Source organism: Protopterus annectens, chromosome 9.part0 (assembly GCF_019279795.1).
Source record: "Protopterus annectens isolate FY-2018-M chromosome 9.part0, PAN1.0, whole genome shotgun sequence".
Lineage (NCBI taxonomy): Eukaryota > Metazoa > Chordata > Ceratodontiformes > Protopteridae > Protopterus > Protopterus annectens.
The window spans coordinates 711,118,373-711,135,795 of record NC_056743.1 but is presented as its reverse complement, the minus strand read 5'-3'; positions in this window follow the sequence as shown (position 1 = coordinate 711,135,795).

The following is a 17,423-nucleotide window of genomic DNA, read 5'->3' as shown; positions in this document are numbered from 1 at the left end:
ACATTGCCTAATGCTGGCTTACATATTATAGTGTCACTATGTTCTTTAACTCCTGGAACAGACAGAGTAAATTAAAGCTAAACATATAGTGAGTCATTAAGGGCATCTTGTTGGTTCACTAGACTTCATAAAGTGAATTCATGGTCACTTTGTGCTTTATATATTATTTTTTTTTATTTGGAAGTGGTATATGTATATAAATTAAAACGAAATCCTTCCCATACCCAAGGACTAATATGATAAAGCAATAAAACACATCACGCATCCCCCATAGAACTATAGCAATATTAGGGCGATGTTAAGCTCATTCATCATAAACATGGCTGTCAAGCAGGCAACAGCATCTTCCTCAGGGCACAAGTGTGAATGTAGTTTTCTTAAAAATGAGAATAAGAGAAGAAATTATTGACCTTTGATTATAACATCATACTGTAATCACAAACTAATGAAGTAACTGGTTTCTGTCTGCACAGGCAGTTAAATAACTAAGAGTCAGGATGTAAACAGGCATTTCTTCATAGAAAATCGACACAATTAGTAGTGCAAATCAATGGAATTTTATATTTCTGCATACAATGACTTCCATTTTATGATAATCTATAGCTAGAGCTGCAGTTACTTAGGTGTACAACAATGAAAATGATTCACTACTCTGGCATCCTCCTTTTACATCCGCCAGTCATTTTACTTATTCCACCTCTCTATCCTGTCCATGTCCCTCTTCTACTAACCCTCATTGTCCTACCATTGATCCCTCCTTTCTACTTCCTTCTCTTCCTAACCCTTATAGACTTACCATTGAACCAGGCGAGACACTCTGGTAGTCTCACAGCCTGCCTTAATATCATACCACCATTTATATCTGCAACAATATCCACCAACCTTGCTGATTCCTGCAACAGGACTCATATAGCCTATTGCTCAGCTATTATACCTCCTAAACATGTGAAAAGTTTAAGTCTCTAGTCTCTAATTAATCCCTATATCTGCTTTGTACCCACTGCATGGTATACTATATAAATTTTGCTAGCTGAAAACTACTCATATGGAATATTCTCATGTATACACTCTGTATTGCTTGTATAATATCTTTGGTTTGAGAATGATTACTTATGTACTGTTTTTTTTCACCAATTGTATAAGCTGCCAATAATATGTACTAAATGTCTTTATTAATGTAAATTCCGTATTGTATGTAAAATATCTTACATGTGGAGCTTTTCTCACCGGGTCTCCACTGAAAATGGATGCTTCTGGCCCAGCTGGACCATCCCAGTAAACAAATGCAAATAAATAATAAATAATGATTTTTTATGAAGATTGTCTATTAGAAAATTGCCAGTTAAGGCAAATATGCCATACCAAAAAAAAAAGCAAGATAGAATATGTAATACATGTGGAGAGTTTGAGACTACTGAGCATTTGTTTTTGAAATGTGAAAGAGTTAATTTGTGGAAAGAAATATGTAAAGATAATGGGGTGAAAAGTTTGTTAAAATTTGAAGAAATATGTACCTGATAGAATTTGGTTATGATGGTGCATGTAAACAAGAAGAAATGAAGAAAATGGACAGAGTAATATTTTATGCCTCATGGACTATAAGGAATGAGAGGCTAAATGAAATTAAATACAATGGAAAATGGACTTTGACAAAGATTTTGGAAAAAATAATGTTTTGGTTTTGGGTAAACAAGTGGGGGGATGCTTAAATTGAAGTTTATAATGTATGGAGATTTGTAAATAGATGTAGATGTAAATATGCAAATAATATGTAATGTATATATCAATTAAAAAACCCTACTATACAGCGGAGGGGGATGGAATTGAAGGTGGTGCATCTTGTTTCTGTCTCCATTCTAGGTGCAAGGGCAGTCCAGTGAGGGAGCAGTGCCATTGAAAATGTAGTCCAGTGTGCTGATAGTGCAAATGTTGGCAGAATGATGGAAAAGGATATGGAGTTGGCACAACTGTTGCCAAATGGAGAAACCAGAAATGTGATAGAGGAGAGTGAGTCCCTATTGGGGAGATAACAAGAAATGAACAGGTCAATGTACAGGAGAAAATGGGGCCTGATTCAGAGGAGATTTTTCAAGTTTTTTGATGGTGAGATAGAGCAGCAGGATCAAAGTTGTATTACAACCCTTCAATCCAGATGCTGCAGGATGATTATTTAGAACAGTGAAGCAGCATTATGGAGTGATATAATGGAGAGCATAGAAGGGAAAAAAAGCAGAATCCAGTGAGAAAATGTATGCAGAAACAAGAAGATGAGAGAAGAAAAGAAGAAAATAAAGACACAGAGAAGATACAAATCAGAATTGGAGGTAAAAAGAACAAAGGGCTAAACAGGTATGAAGTATGGAACACTTAAAGGACGTAAGAGCATTCATTTTAATTAATAATACAATTTGTGATTTAATTTTTGAGAATAGACAATATATGGAAAACTTTATATGGAAATATGAACAGAAAAAGAATGTGTATCCATGGACAGAATATGTTATGCAACCATTTTATAGGCAAACAATAAAATGAATAATGGTGCAATTTAGAACTGAAGTGAAATCTGCAGATTTAAAAATGACTTTATTAAATATTTGGAAGGAAGTGTTGGACACTACAAAAGTTTATGATGAAAGAGGACTTTGGACTGGGGATGGGGATGTGGAGTTGTATTAAAAATGGAAAATGACAATGCGTTGCATATACCAAGTATTACTAATGTTCATGGTAATAGGGATTTTGTGAGATATCAAGGTCAACCAAAGACTTGTTATTTTTGTGGTAATGATGATCACTTAATTAATGAATGTGATAAGAAAAAAATGTTATTTGTGTGGTAATATGGGGCATAATGCAAACAAACTGTGATTTAAAATGCAAGAAATATAGCAATACAGGACGTTCATGGGTAGAATGTGAAATAGATATACAAGAAAATGAAAATGTGGGTATACAGAAGAGAGAAAAGAAATGGTTATACAGAAATAAGTGCATCAAAAGGAAAGTAATGTAGAGATAATGCACAAAGGTAAAAAAACAAAATAAAGGAAAAGAAAAAGAAAAGGAAATCAATGACACTAGTGAGGAAAAATCTGAATGTCATACTGTAAAAAGTAAAAATAATTCTATAGCGAAAAGAGTTAGAGTAAGTAAAAGGAAATTTAAAATCATAACATTTAGAGAAAATAAAAAGGTAAAGGATAAGAAATCTACTATAACTGTTTGGTGAAACCTGAAAATATTCACTTTAAATGTAAATAGTTTGAAAAACATTGAAAGGAGAATTTGCATATTACAATTCTCTGCTGGAATAGAGGCTGAAGTGATAATATTAGAGGATATAAGATTAACAAAAGAAGAAAGAATATAAACAGAAACACTTTAGAATAGAAATATTATATCGACACTGTAAAACTCCACTGCCAATCTTGAGCAGACAAGTGATCTGCTGTGGCGACCCCTAACCGGGAAAAAGCCGAAAGAAGAAGAAGATATGGAACATAGGTAAAGAAACAGGTTTGAGCATATGTGTATTATGACAAAAAGACATTGAAATATTATATGTTTAATAGCTGAATTGGACATAATAAACCTCTCAACCATACTGAATTCCTCAGAGTTTTCTGGTTTTGTGGCTAAAATAATGGGGTGCCACGAATTCCTGAGTGGCCCCTTCAAATCACGATTTTGTTTATGGCGACAGGTCTGCCCACAACTTGCAGGAGTACTTATTTAAAGAGGAAGAGAAGTTCTTGTTCATTTTTTGTTTTATGTGCTACCATTCTAGGAGTCTACTTCAACCCTAGACAGTCAAGGGTTTCACAAATGAATGCCTCATATTTGAACCAATTAAACTATGCAAAAGTTATTCCAAAGGTGACGTGACAGACGAGACCTGCTAGACACCGTTTACACTCTTGGCGCATTTCAAATGATGTGCCAGTTCTACAGTATCGATTTGCTTTTGCTGCTACCATCCGTCAACCCTCTCATCTAAAAAGATACTTGCGTGCATTGTTTAGTCATTCCACCCAGAGATTAAATCAATAAGTAACACAAAAGAGGTGTGGACAGGGTTTTAATACCAGCAGCTATACTTTGAATAAAATTAGCAAAAGTAATTAATGTGGCCCAAGTACGCATGACTGTTTACATAAATTAGCAGAAAGATTTGATATTGTGTGTACAAGCTTAAAGAAAAAGAAATGTAGGAAATCACATTTTTTTTTCTTATTTAACATACTTATTAAGTTAATAAGGAACAATTATAATTAGGATTCATTGTATGAGGGAAATTGTACAACTGGGATTGAAAATTCAGCTGTTTAATGCAAACCGTAACAAGCATTGCATACCGGCAATTACAAAAGGGCATTTCTTTGTAAACGCTGATATGCGATGTTTACATGTTACTGCACTATTACAATTACTGATTATGATTGCAATGTGAGCTACATAAATAAGTAAACATGACAGAGATTAAAAAGAAAAAAACAGTGTGCCAAAACTACTTTGCAATGTCACATCAAGCCATTTTGCTGTAGTTGTTCCCAGGCACTATAACCATGCAAATTAATAAAATACAAAATCAGTGTAAATTCACATTATCCTTACTGAAAAACAATTATAAGTGTATCTTAAAGCAATGAAGTCATGTTACTCTCGGAAAGGCTGCATGGAACAGAAAATCATAGAATTTTGTGCTACGGGTCTGAATGGGACAGATACAAACTTCTAATGAAACATGATACAGTGGGTGGGACTGTAGACTAGTTCAGCTGCAATGTCCTAAAATAGGAGGTCAGGTGCTGGTGTTTTGATCTCTGTCTAAGGTAGGAATCAGCAGCTTCAAGTACTATATTGCCCCTTATATGCATTACCGATCATTTACCTAAGTGTGATGACAAGATCACACCTGCTTCTTTTCAGACTTTTGACCCGCTACCTGGTGACTGGCTACTGACCCTGTGCACACCTTTGGCTTAGGAAGATCAGCAGGTGGGTATGTGCCTGGTGACCTGCACAGGTCAGAGAGTATGCATCTTACCATTTACTTAACTTATCTGACCTGTGCGGAAGGACTTATACCAGCAGGAATTCAGGAAGTGTGAACAGCGTTAACGTTGTGCAGCCTGGAAGAGGATCCTATCTGGGTACTATGAGCATTCAGTCTCTGTATCTTGTGGATAAGGGGGTACAATTACTCTCTCTCTCTCTCTCTCTCTCTCTCAAAGGGAAAAACAAGTAGGGATATCACTCTGAAACTTTCTGTAAGGTGGGATAGGTGAAGCAATTACCAATCAGAGGTTTTTTTTTTTGTTCAAAGATTTTTTATTGTTTTTCATTAAAGAGAATAAGAAATATTTTGAATTTACATTTACAATTGAAAAACAAAATATGGTATATACAAAATCTACAGAGGCCTCAAACAATATATTAGAAAGTAACAACTTATATACATATGTAAAGAAAGACATATAAGATTCAACAATCCAAATTCCAAGTTAATTAATTGATTGAGAGTAGATCTGAGTTTGTTGTCTTAATAAGGGATAAAACCTTCTTCCAAGGATTATTAGTCCATTTTTTGGGAAAAATTCTTAATTCTTTAGCTTGTATTTCCGTTGATGCTACTTTATCCATCCAATCAGAGTTTGACATTTTCTTGAATGACATTTTGTTTACCTAACTGATGATATGGTTGAAAGTAATGTGTGTTAGCAAGGTTGTTTCCCCTTTTTGGCGGCAGTCAGGGCCAAATTAATTGTTGTTGGGTTTCTATAGAATTTAGAATTAATATATTTAGCATTACAATACAACCAAATTGTTTCACAAATTATATGTTTCAAATATTGGACGACATTAAAACACCAAGTTCAACTCCAGGTTGGTAAAACTCATGTGAGGTTAGTCAAAGACTGTAAGAATTGAATGTTCACAGTCACTGAACGAATAGATGTCAGTTTTCAACTTACATAACAGGGAAAAATCGTCATGTCATGCTTCATTTGTTTGCAGAAGTTGTTGGCGGTGTCTTTCTTTCAAAGAAGAAAATGAGAAACATGGGACGACTTTTAGCCTGTAAGTAAGCATACATTTAGAGGTTACAGTTAGCAAAAGATTTCCATGTAAACAGTAGAATATTTAAATCATCAAGAGCTGGGTCTTTCACATTTTTATGTTTATTTTTCTTGTAATGTAATATTGAAAGCAATTGTAATGATCTTTTTTTAATATAAATATCCAAGGGTTTTGAACAGCAGAATCAGAAGTGCTTTGTGCAGTGTTATTGATATCCCGACACATGCTGAGGCACAGTTTAAAGAGAGAAAATGTATAGAATTTGATTGCAATGTTTAGGGACTCCTTTCTGTCTTGGCTAATCCTGAAGAGCTGGCTTTCAAGTAGGAGTTACATATCTGGGACTTTATTTCAGTTGCACTTCCAAGGATTGCTGTAGGCATTCTCCCATTACCCACTTAATCCAATTCAGGATGACAGGCAAGTTGGAAACTCTTTGGTACTCACTTAAGCAACCTGTACAATTTGCAGCCAAAGCGATGCCTGTCAACTGTCTTTGATTTTCACAAACATCCCTGACTTTGACTCAAATTTTAGCTATTTCCCTCTTATTCCTGAAACTGATATGTGGAGAATTACACTTAATAAATGGCAATAATTAGAGTTATAGATCTCTCTTACTTCAGAGGATGGCAGAATATGAAAATGTGAGGTAATATATAATGTCTCAAGGTATATAAAATATGGAGGACCAGCATTAGAAGTTGAATCCAAGGTGAAGCTATTTCCCCCAAGTGACTGTCACTTTCCAGTCTCCCTACCACAATTTTTTCATTATTAACTTTTTATACTATAATTGCAGACAACCAAAGCAGCTTTCTTGGTGCATTTGTGACAGAGTAATAGTTGTCTAGTTCTGGCTAATTACTATTTGAGTAGCATATTCAAATAAACTAGCTCTGTAGATTTTGTTTCCATTTAGAAATGTGCATTTTTGTTTTAAAATGTATATGGTGTTCTATATCAGGATATTAGGATACATTTTTGCTTATTTATTTGTATTTGTTTTCTGGGGTACAGTTCGGATCTCCATGGACCTTTTTTTACACTCAGCCCTGTGATGAAGTTCTAGTACTGTGCAATCTTGTGTAAGTACAGACAATGTCCAGCATATTTGTAGACAGACAGGAGTTTTTGGTCACTGCATTACATTGATTGACTGGGAATATAATTGCGTAAAATGTTTTTTTTTTTTGCAGTGCAGGATAGGCAGATAGATGCTGGATAACTAGTTAATATTTTGTAAATTTATTACATTTAGTGGTGTTATTGTTATTTAATATTAGTGTAGCAGTTCATTTCATTGTTATAAAAGAAAATTGCATTTTAGTTTTCAAAGTTCAAAGTTTTATACAATTTCACTTTAATGTAAATAAAACAATTATTTTGGTTATATTTTGTGTTGTTTAATATTTTGCCTGTTCTTTGAATGTTGGTATCGCACAATTCCACTGGAGTGGGTGGGGCTTCCATATGTATGTATGCTAATTTTATGTTAATCAGCATACAGATTTGTACCCATTTTTCATGGGCCTTTGTCTAGATTTTTGATGTTTCCAGGTTGAGAGGTATTTAGACTGGAAAAATAAGTATATAGAATCATAACCTTATATGCATACTTTACAAAAAAAGAAAGGGAGAACATGTTCAAAAGTATACTCAACTATGTTTAAATATGAATATAGTAATAGCAGGCACTTTTAAGTATAACAGAAAAGAAATAAATAATTGTGATGTAAAAATAGTTATGGAAATTATGAGGAGTGGTAAGTTAAAGTTATGGGGAAATGAACATTGAACATTGGACGTATAAGAGAAATTATATAAAAACTGAGCTAGACTATTTTCTTATCAGAAAGTTTAAAAATTGAAACAAAAAAGCATTAAGAATAATGAATGTTCTGATCCTATAGTGATTTGGATGAAAATACAAGAAAATGAAAAATATATTAAGACAGAAAAAAGAATAAAATGAATGAATGAGAAGTAATTGGATTCAGTAGGACGAAACTGATTACATTCTGGAAACAACATATATGAAAGAATTTTATGAAAATTGGATGGTATCGTTGATATAGTTTAAAGAAAAATATAAAAAGTGTTCTTAGAATGCGCGGATAAGGAAAATAGGAAAGAAAAAGAAAAATATATGTTGCTGAGTCAAGAAGTATTTAAGGATGTATTAGGGGAAAGAGTATATTATTAGACTGGAAAAATATGTATATAGAATCATAGCCTTATATGCAGACATTACAAAAAAAAGAAAGGGAGAACATGTTCAAAAGTATACTCAACTATGTTTAAATATGAGTATAGGAATAGCAGGCACTTTTAAGTATAACTTAAGAGAAAACAATAATTGTGATGTAAAAATAGTTATGGAAATTATGAGGAGTGGTACGTTAAAGTTATGGGGAAATAAACATTAGACATATAAGAGAAATTATATAAAAACTGAGCTAGACTATTTTCTTATCAGAAAGTTTAAAAATTGAAACAAAAAGGCATTAAGAATAATGAATTTTCTGATCCTATAGTGATTTGGATGAAAATACAAGAAAATGAAAAATATATTAAGACAGAAAAAAGAATAAAATGAACGAATGAGAAGGAATTGGATTCAGTAGAAAGAAACTGATTACATTCTGGAAACAACATATATGAAAGAATTTTATGAAAATGTGGATGGTATAGTGGATATAGTTTAAAGAAAAATATAAAAAGTGTTCTTAGAATGCATAGATAAGAAAAGAAGGAAAGAAAAAAAAATATGTTGCTGAGTCAAGAAGTATTTAAGGATGTATTAGAGAAAGAGTATATTTTATGAAAGGAAAAATAAATGTATAAAATGAATCAGATTAAGGTTCAAAATCTGTTATCCAAACAAAAATACTTATTACAAGGAAAAAAGAGGTAGCACATTATTTGTGTAAATTAATGAAGGAAGGAAAGATAATTAAGTGACAAGGAAGGTAAATGAATTAAAGACCAAAAAGGGATATATGAAATAACTAAAGAGCATGTATTGAATTTATTTGTTAAGAAAGAGGTGAAGATAGATAAAGTATATAATGGGAAGAAATTAAACAAAGATGATAATGAATATCTAGAAAAAAATAGATATAAATGAATTAAATGACATTCTGAAAGATATTAATATGGATGTGGCAATAGGAATAGGTGAAAATGAATATAACATGTATAAAGAAATGGAAGATTGGCAAAAAAAACAATATTTATCAAAGTGATGAATGAATGGTTATAAACTGGGATTAAATATAAAAAATAAGTAGAGTAATAAAATTCATATTTAAAAAAGGAAACAGAGAATATATAAAGAATTAGAGATTGATAACTTTAAATAACAGACTATAAATTATTTATGAGAATTGTTAAAAGATTACAATGTAAGACAGAGAAAGTAATTGACCAAAATATGTTTAGGAGTAAAAGAAAGGGTAGTCAAGAATTACTATAGATAATAACAGAGGTAATTTATGACATTATCAATAAAATAGTGGCGACAAAAGTAATAATAGGAGGTATACAAAAGCTTATAACATATTGCATGAATTATGGAGATTTTGAAAGCATATAATAAGTGAGAAAATTGTAAGTGCAATTTAGTCTGTATATGAAAAAATATGTAAAACTAAATGTGAATGGATGGATATGAGAAGAAATAAAATATAATGTGAAATAAGACAAGGGTGTCCAGCTAGTAGTATTTTTTTCACTGGTTATGAATATAATAGTAATTGAAATTAACAAAATGTCAAGACATGGAGAGTATAGAATGATTAAAGAAGTGCACCTGCCAATAATGTATGGCTACGCAGATGATATAGTAATAAATACAAAGAATACACTATGGATGGAAAGAATATTCAATTAGGTGTAATGTTGGAAAGAACTGAATTAGAGATAAAGAAAAAAGTAGTAAAGGATTAGGTTTTAAAGGGGAAATAGATGTTGAATTTGGTTTACTATTTGTGCAAACGACATTCTATCGGCTGCAATGTGCCGAAAATCAGAATGTCGAACGCACAAACAGTTTTGCACCAGATAGTCAACTCCAACTATGCGAATGCACAACTGTATTCACACAAGTGTAAATCGACTATCTGTACAGAGATCGCGGTACAGTGGGGAGTGGAAATTCATCCACATCCCCACTGTAGTGTAATCTCAGAGTTAGAATATATAAGTGGGGGTGTGGGGGGGTGGGGGTGCAGGGGGCTTGACCCCTGCAAAAACATGATAGCCGTATAGGAGTTTGATTTACATCAGCTCCTATGTGGCTATCATGTTGTAATTTCGACAACAATGTCAAGTCAAATGCATCGAGCATTTGGTTCGACATTGTCAAAGTTAGGTTTTTTTTACTTTCAGTATTACCATTTATTTATTTGAATGGAAAATGTTTTTCCATTCAAATAAACAATAGTAAACCACTGAATTTAATGTCAGGTTATAGATGAGTTAGGAATAACACATGAGTAAAATGAATATATACAGCAACAATGGAACACAGTAATGAAAGAAATTAAAGATGTTCACATTCTGGAAAACAGATTTTCATACAAATAAGAAAGCATATTTAATAAATAGTATGGTATTAGGCAAAACTGCATATGTAGCAAATGTATACATGATACCAGTAAAATATGTAAAATAATTGATGATGTTAATATTTTCATTCATTTGGGGTTCTAGGTTGAACCTGGTTAAGAGGAACACTGTATATGAAAGAAGATCAAGGAGGTTTGGGGCTAATTAATCCTGCTGTATAAATTTAAAGATTCTGCATGTACAAAGTATTAAAAAGTAATAAAAAGGAAGAAAACTTTTAATAGAAATATTAATATATTACAAATATTAAGATTTATGGGAGGGAATGGAAGTCAGGAGGAGAGGTAAAAGTATTAGCAATGAAGAAATAAAAACATATCAGAATAACGTAGTATGCAGAATAAAGAATGTTGTAGAAAAAAACAGCAAAGGATGGTATATGAATATAATTGAAAACTTTTATTTTGTTGATCCATGGAAAGATTTGGAAATAAGAAAATTAAAACTGTATTAAGGAGATAGGAAAGCTATAAAAAATAAAATAATGTAATGATTTTTATGATGACTATAAGTAAATTGTAAAAGCAAATAAACAGTATAAGAGAAAAGATAGAAACTGTAATAAGTGTGGTGAATTAGAAACTCCGGAACATGTGTTTCTGAAATGTGAAAGAATTAGGAATTTATGGAGAGAAATATGTAAACATATTATGGTTAAAAGGTTATTTATAATTTGAACAGTTAAACATGGACATGATAGAATAGGGGTACTATGGAACGCAAAGGCAAGAAGAAGTTAAAGAAAAATGGACAAAATTGTTTTTTCTGTTTCATAGACAATCTGGAATGAGAGATTCAATGAGATTAAATATAACGGGAAATGGACTTTTGCAAAGATATTGGAAAAATATGTTTTTGGTTGTGGATAAAACATTGGGAGGGGAATAATTGAAAATTTAAGTAAATTTATGAAATATGTAAATAGTTGTAAACACTGTAATTATGTAAATAGTATATAATGTATATTTGTGTTGCCAAATAAAAAAAAACTACTCTTTGTGCAAGGGTACAGGGGCACAATTCAGTGTTACACCTCCTGAATTCAGTTCTGGGCATATAGGTGGCTCAGAGAAGCAGGAAGCAAGGAGGAGAAAGAAAACATTAGATTGTATAGAAGATGAAAGTGCCATTAATAAGAGAGCTAAGGAGATAAATGCAATGCAGAATGAGTCGGATGATGTGAGGAAGGAGGAGAATTGTGAAAAAAATGAATGGTAATATGAGAAAGGTGAGTGAAGAGAAAGAAGAGTAGAAATGTCTGATTCTAAAGACATGCTTTAACATTATCTTTTCATTATGGATATTGCGGCAGCTGAATGTGTTGTTACAACCCTCCAATTGGGAGTGCTATGGGGTGTTTATTTAAAAACTAATAGATCAAAGTAAGCCAGAGAGTGAAAAAGCAGTATTGTGGGGAGAGATAATGGACAGAATTCAGGAAAGTGAAAAACAAGAAGAAAATAAATCATATGTGCAGACAGTAAAGGGGGGTGAAAGAAAAAAAAAACAAACAGGACAGAAGCAAAAAAGGTATTGAGTCAGAATAGGAAGCAAAGCAGAAAAAGGACTAGACAGGTATGAGAGATGGGACAGCATCAAAGTACCACTGGGTATAAAACCCAGAGAGGTAAGAGCATTCATTTGTATTTATAAGGAGATACATTGTATCTTTTTTGAGGAGGCACAATATATGGAAAAATTCATAGAACAATATGACAGGAAAAAAAGACATTAACCCAAGGAATTTATATGTAATACAGGCATTCAACAGAGAAGCCATGAAAAAATGGGGTTCCTATTACGTTATCGAAAGATAATGTAATCGAATGGCCAAAACATCAAAACGGCCGCATTTCGAAGTTTGAATTGTGGGATTGCAGTACAGTGAAGATTGGGATATTTCCCCTTTCCTCACTGTAGTGGGATCTTGGAGTTGGAATATATATTTAGTAGGGGGTGTGGGGGCACAACTCCCCCACAATAAAAGTTTCAAAATGTGGCCCTTTTCATGTTTCGGCCGTTCGATTACATTATCTTTCGATAATGTAATATGAACCCAAAAAAAGTTTATACAGTTTCAAACTGAAATTGGAAGAAACTATTTTAATGATTATTTAAAAAATGTATGTAGAGTTGTAATAAGTGTTACAAAAATATGCAATAACAGAAATTTATGGACTGGAGGATGGGAATGTTGTGTAATATTGAAAATGTAAACTGAGAAAATTGTACATTTACCTAATATAATCAATGTGGAAGGGAGTAAAGGGATGGTGAAGTATTGGGGACAACCAAAGACATGCTTTTTATATGTTAAAGATGATCATTTAATTAAAAACTGTGATAAAAGGAACTGTTTTATATGTGTCAAAGTTGGTCATGAAGCAAAGACGTGAGCAAAAATGTATAAAATGTAAAAAGACAGGTCACTCTTTTTTGGATGGAGTGTACAATTTTAAAAAATCAAAATCAAGAAACAGCAGTAGAAAAGGATCAGGAAATGGTTACATTAGATACTATAGAAGAGGTACAAATGAGAACATGGATGAAAAAGATGTAAGTATGGATGTGAGAGAGGATATGAATGAAACAAAAGGAAAAGAAGGAGAGAGGGAGGAAGAAATTAATAACTCCAGTGATGAAGAAGAAAACAAATCAGTAAAATCAAGAAGTAAAATGTTCTATATGTAAAAGAGTGAAAGACAAAAAAGTATAAATTTAAAAATGTAACCATAGGGGAAAGTAAAAAATGGAAATAAAAACAAAAAAAACTTCTTTACAGTAAGAATCTTAGCCATAAATGTTAATAGCATAAAGAATATTCAGTGCAGGTGAAGAGTATTAGAATGGTGTAACATATAACATGGATATCATAACCATAATAAACATCAGAACAACAGCAGTGGAAGAAAGAATTAATAGATTATAGGAAGGTAAAGTAATATGTAACCTAGGTAGTGAAAATATTCAGGTGTAGCTACATTATCCAAATAATGCATAGAAATTTTGGATTATACAATAGTGATGATTGGAAGAATAGTAATATATATAAGATATAAGAATCAAGTTTATAGAATAATCACACTTTATGCATGTATTTTACAAAAGCAAAGAGAAATCATGTTTAGGAAAATACTGGATTACATAATCATGAACATGCAAATAATAGTAATGGAAGACTTCAACTGTGATTTAAGACATTGATGAAAAGGAAGAGAAGATATTAAAGTAATATTCAACAAAATTAAAAATGAAATGCATTTATGGGAAAATAAGAACTGAACATATAAAAGAAGCAATTTGAGAACTGAAATTGATTATTTTATAGTTTCAGACAGCTTAAATATATTACATAAAGAATGCAAAATTACAGGATTCTCAGGTCACTTAGCTATATGAATAGAGATTCAAGAGAAAATAAATTACATAAAAACAGAAATAATGATTTAGAAATGAATAAGGGTGCAAAGGACATGAATTATGGCAAGATCATATAAACATGAGAGAATTGTATAAAGATTGGACAAGTTGGTGGATTAGTTTAAAACAAAAATACAGAAAAGTACTAGAATGGCAAAAGTTTAAAAGATTGCAAGATAGTGATGAATACAAGGAAATTAGTAATCAAGTATTTAAAAAGATAACAGCTAATAGAAAACTCTCATATCAAAATTATATTTGATTAACCTGATATGCTAAGTAGGATTAACTCAATAATACTAGGTAGGATTGCACATTTAGCAAATGTTTGCATGATTCCATTAATATATGAGAAAGAGTTCATGAATATAATTTTTACATTCATATGGGGATCAAGACACAACCTTATCAAAAGAGGCATTCTTTATATAAACAGCAAAGAAGGAGGGTTGAGTTTAATACATCTGCTTGTTTATATATTTTCACTAAACTTATATAAAGTATTAACAGGATTGCAAGATACATGAAACTTCTTAACAAGAATGTTAGAAGAGAAACAAAGAAATTTGGGAAAAGCTTAAAGGTTTGAAAAGAAGTAAAAAAAAATGTATGGATATGAAATTATATCAAGAAAAAAATACTATTATGGAAAACTGATATAGGAAATGTAGAAAAAGACGGAAAGACAAGGTATAAGAATATAATGGAAAAATTCTACGGCATTTGTCCTTCAAAACATATAGGTGAAGAAAAAGTTAAAGCAGTGAAAGTAAGAATGACAAAATGTAAAAAGCACGTGGAATGTACAGATTTCTTATGGAGATTATCAATAAGTAAATTCCCAGTTAAAGCAACATGCCATATAAAGCAAAAAAGACAGAATTGTATATATTGTGGGGAGTTGGAAATGGCTGAACTCATTTAAAGTATAGAAGGGTATATTGTGGAAAGAAATATATGATTAAAGACACTTAAATTGATATTATAAAATACTGACTATTAAAAATATGGAATCTAGAGAATTGGACATATACCTCTCAGAAGTTTGTATGTTTTTTATGGCAGAGTTTTATTACAATTATTAAAATTTTTGGATACATAACAGCACCGTTCCAGAGTTCTTTTGTTTTTGTGGACATATAAAAGAGAGGAAAAAGAACAGAAATAGATTATTTTGTATTGTCAGAAAGCTTGGTAATAGTTAAATAAGGAGTGTTATTGATCACAGGGCAATATGGATTATGGTAAAGGGAAATGATTATATAAAATAGGGAAAGGTTTAAAAAGAATAAATGAAGTGAAATGGGATGCTAAAGGGAGAAAAGAGGTTATGGAATTATGGCAAGATCATGCAGAAATTAGAGAATTTTATAAAGATTGTTCAGAATGTTGGCTAAATTTTAAACTGAAATATAATAAAATGCTATATAACATGGGGAGGAGAAGCTATACATGGAAAAAATATACAAGAATTTAAACAATGAAATGCTTGATTGTTTACAGAAGAATGATGAGTTATTTTTATTAAGGAACAGAAATTATATGAGTTGAATAAAAAAAAAATAGAACATTTATTGTACAATAAAAGGTATTTCCTGAAAGGAGAAAAGAAGAAATTGCATCATATTTAAGTAAAATAATTAAAAAGAATAATAGTGCAATGAGAGAAATAAAAATTTTTCAGGTAAAATGGATAATACACAAGAAGAGATTATGAATGTAGTAAAAAAACATATTAAGACATTGTTTAAAGAGCAGAGAACAAAGACATGGGAAGAATGGAAGGTACGTACCTTTTTCAATATGAAAAATAAGGATTCAGAAAAATGATGCAAGAATGGAGGAACTAGAACATGCAATAAAAGTAATGAATTTAGACTCAGCAGCAGTCCCTGACTGAGTGCAATACAAGATGTATAAATATATGAATACAGAGTAAAAGAAATGGTTTATAAATATATTAAATGAATGGTTAGAAAAAGGTTTCAAATATAAAGAGCTATGTAGAGGTATCCTTAGGCTTATATGGAAAAAAGGGAAGAAGGAAGAACTACAGAATTAGAGACCAATTGTGTTAAATAATACAGATTATAAAATGTTTATGAAAATATTACAAAAAAGGATGAAGGAAAAAGTAGGTAATGTAGTAAATGAAAATGTGACATAAAAGGAAAAAAGTTCAAGATTTATTGCTAATAATTAGAGAAATAGTAGATGATATAGTAGTTAGACATGTTAGGCGAAAATAATGGTAGGAGATTTAAGCAAAGCATTTGATTTGATTCACCACTCAGTATTATGGGATATGTTTGATGTATATAATATAAGTAAGAGGCTTAAAATGTGTGCTTGTCAGCATATAAAGATAATATAGTGAAGATTATGATAATGGATGGTTGAGTGAAGATAGAAATGTGGAAAAGGGTATTAGACAAGACTGTCCATTGAGTGGTACATTATTTATATTACTAATGAATACAATATCTATGTATATTAATAAGGAGATGGATATTATGAGCTATATTTCAAATGAAGGACTAAAAATGCTCATTTTTTTAATTATGCAAATATTATTATGGCAAAGAATGACGCAAGCATGAATACAGTGATAAAACAAATGAAAGATATTATTCAGGTTATTGGTTTTGCATTAAATAAAGATAAAAGTAAAGGTTTAGGTTTTGAGGGATGGATTAGTGGAATAAATTTCAATGAGGATAAAATTAAGATCCTTGGGATAAAGTTTGGGAAACAAGAAATTGTATGTTCCATATGGAAAGAAAAAATAGAGGGAATAAAACATGTGTGTGTGTGTGTGTGTGTGTGTGTGTGTGTGTGTGTGTGTGTGTGTGTGTGTGTGTGTGTGTGTGTTTTGGAAGTCTTTTAGGCTCTCCTTTAAAAAGAAAGTCTATTTAATAAATGTACTGTTAGCAAAGATTGCTTATCTAGCTAGTGTTATAGCTTTCCTTTAAACTTAGAGAAAGATGTATATAACATATTTTCTTTTATTTGGGGATCTAGGTTGAACCTTGTTAAAAGAGGAAGGTACTGTATGAGAAAAGTGAAAAAGGAGGTTTAGGATTAATAAACACTATAGTGTATATTTCCTCATTAAACTTGTATACAGTAATGAAATGTTTAAAGGAAAATGAAAGTTCATTATTGGCAAAAATATTAAATTTAATATACAAAACAGAATTATTTTTTTTTCTAGTTCAAGAAAAAGAAGGGTCTGTTATAATAAAGAAATGGAAAATTATCAAGAGAAGATTATATTGTGGAAAATA